Source organism: Gossypium hirsutum, chromosome A06 (assembly GCF_007990345.1).
Source record: "Gossypium hirsutum isolate 1008001.06 chromosome A06, Gossypium_hirsutum_v2.1, whole genome shotgun sequence".
In the NCBI taxonomy this organism is placed as follows: domain Eukaryota; kingdom Viridiplantae; phylum Streptophyta; class Magnoliopsida; order Malvales; family Malvaceae; genus Gossypium; species Gossypium hirsutum.
The window spans coordinates 95930917-95933545 of record NC_053429.1 but is presented as its reverse complement, the minus strand read 5'-3'; the positions used below and the strand labels follow the sequence as shown (position 1 = coordinate 95933545).

The 2629-nt window shown below is 39.9% G+C and overlaps 1 non-coding gene across 1 annotated transcript; it reads left to right on the top strand.

The window, feature by feature from the left end:
* The first annotated feature begins 2261 nt into the window (after positions 1 to 2261).
* On the top strand, positions 2262 to 2368 carry LOC121231764 (small nucleolar RNA R71). The gene has a single exon (XR_005929819.1). It is a non-coding gene; the product is annotated as a small nucleolar RNA R71 (small nucleolar RNA).
* Positions 2369 to 2629: the final 261 nt, after the last annotated feature.

Sequence of the window (2629 nt, the reverse complement as noted above, 5' to 3'; positions counted from 1 at the left end):
AACTCTCAGTTTCAACAACGGCTTCAAGACACAGGCGTGTCGCACGCCCGTGTTATTTTGACAAGTTCGCCCACAGCTACATCCCACGCCCGTGGCAACTTATCGTATCCCGTGTTTGGGAAAAATTTTACCCTGTTTTCACACAGTTGTATCACATGGCCGTGCCTCCGCTCATGGTGTGAGCACGACATAAGGCACGCCTATGTGCCTAGCCGTGTGGATTAGAAAACCTGTGTTTTAAGGACTCAATTAGTGATTAGATGTTAAAAACTAAAATTTTCAAGAAATCAATACTGTTAGTGCTCAGGTTGCCTCCCGAGAAGCACTTATTTAGAGACTAAGCTCAACTTACCTCCCTTTTGCATGGTCATGGTGGTGCGAGGAGTTTACACTCCTCGTTCCTGCTATCAATTTCATCAAAATAAGGTTTTAGATAGGTACTATTTACCTTAAAAGTGTCAAATTTGGGATGAATTACCTCGACTGTACCGTATGGAAAAATATTGAGTACTGTGAGAGGAATTTCTCCATTAGATTCAGAAGTGGCAATAAGAGGATCTACTGCATCTAGTAGTACTTTGTCTCCAACCTTAAGTTGATTTGGTGAAATATTGAGCTCGTCATGGCGTGGTTTTGGTTTATCGTGTGTCCTTGGTTTATGTATTCGCCATTCACCTAGTTCCTCGATTTGTAGCCTTCGTTCTTCATAGATGGGTTCTTTCTTGTTACTTGAACAATGCTCATGTGTGCTCTTTAAACGTGTTTCCTGTAAAGAAAGTTGCACCACATGATCAATATTAATAGGATTACGAGCTTGAAGAGTAACTGAGTCATCACCCACACAAAGTGTGAGTTCACCGGTACCAACATCAATAACGGTTCTAGCAGTTGCTAACTTCTATGTCTAGAACAACAAAATTGATAGGGAATATAAATTTATCAATTTTTACAAGTACATATTTAATGATACCTCTAGGAAATCTGATAGTTTTATCGGTTAACTAAATACTCATCCTAGTTTGTTTGGGTTTCCCAAGACCTAATTGTTTAAACATTTTGTAGGGCATGACAATAATACTAGCCCCTAAATCTGCCAAAGCATTTTTAACATTTAAGCTACCAATTAAATAGGGAATTGTAAAACTCCCTGGCTCTTTTAATTTTTTGGTTAGCTTGTTCTGTAGAATGGCTGAGAAACCGCATTTAACTGCACATGCGACACTTCATCCAACTTCTGTTTATTTGCTAAAAGCTCCTTTAAGAATTTGACTGCGTTTGGCATCTGCGAAAGAGCTTCAATAAACGGTAAGTTAATGTGTAATTTCTTTAATAGTTTAAGGAATTTACCAAATTGTTCATTTGTCCAGTCTTTCCTTGTCGCATTGGGGATGGCACTCATGGTCTGTACTCTTTACTTACCGGTTTCTGCTCACTGTGGTCGACCTCGCCTTTACCTTTACTTACCACAATTCCTTGCCTCGGTTCTGGTTCAGGTTCAACTAACCCTTCCTTGTCTTGGATAGTAATTGCATTGAATTGTTCTCTTGGGTTAGATTCAGTGTTAGTCGGTGGGCTACCTTGTGGTCGTTTAGAAATCAATTTGGCGAGTTGGCCTATTTGAGTTTCGAGCCCTTGGATCGAGGCCTGTTGATTCCTCAGTGTTGTTTTGTATTTTGAAAATGAGTTTCCGACACCAAGATAAACTTTGTTAGCATCTCCTCAAGGTTCGGCTTCTTTTCCTGTTGGTAAGGTGGTTGTTGGAAGCCTGGAGGTGGTGGTGGTCTCTGATTCCCTTGGCCTCCCCATGAGAAATTTGGGTGGTTCCTCCATCCTGAATTGTAAGTGTTACTATAAGGATTATTTTGAGGTCGAGGATTATTACCCATATAATTTAATTGCTCGTTTTCCATGATGTTGTCATAAGATGGGTATTCTGAATTGCTCGTCCCTCCTCCACTTGCATTGCATTGCATTACTAGGCGAACCTGTGAAGAACCAAGAAAACTGTCAATTTTTCTATTCAAAAGTTCTACCTGATTAGAGAGCATGGTGACCGAATTGATGTTAAAAATACCAGCCACTTTCGTTGGCTTTGTCCTCATGACTTGCCACTGATAATTATTCAGTGACATCTCTTCTATAAATTCATAAGCATCCTCAGGTGTCTTATTATTGTAGTCCCACCAGCTGCTGCGTCAACCATCTGTCTAGTTAAACGATTCAGGCCATTGTGAAAAGTTTGAACCTGTAGCCAGAGTGGTAGCCCATGGCGAGGCCACCTTCTCAACAGATCCTTGTATCTCTCCCATGCATCGTAGAGTGTTTCTAGATCCATCTGCACAAAAGAAGAGATATCATTCCTTAATTTAACCGTTTTAGCCTACAGAAAATATTTTAGTAAAAAATTTTCGGTCATTTGTTCCCAAGTAGTGATTGACCCTCATGGTAACGAGTTCAACCACTGTTTAGCCTTATTTCTTAATGAAAAATGAAATAACCGAAGACAAATGGCATCATTAGAAACGCCATTGATGTTAAATGTGTCACAAAACTCTAGAAAATTCGCCAAGTGATTGTTTGGATCCTCATCCTGCAAACCATCAAACTGAACAATTTCCTGTATTATTTG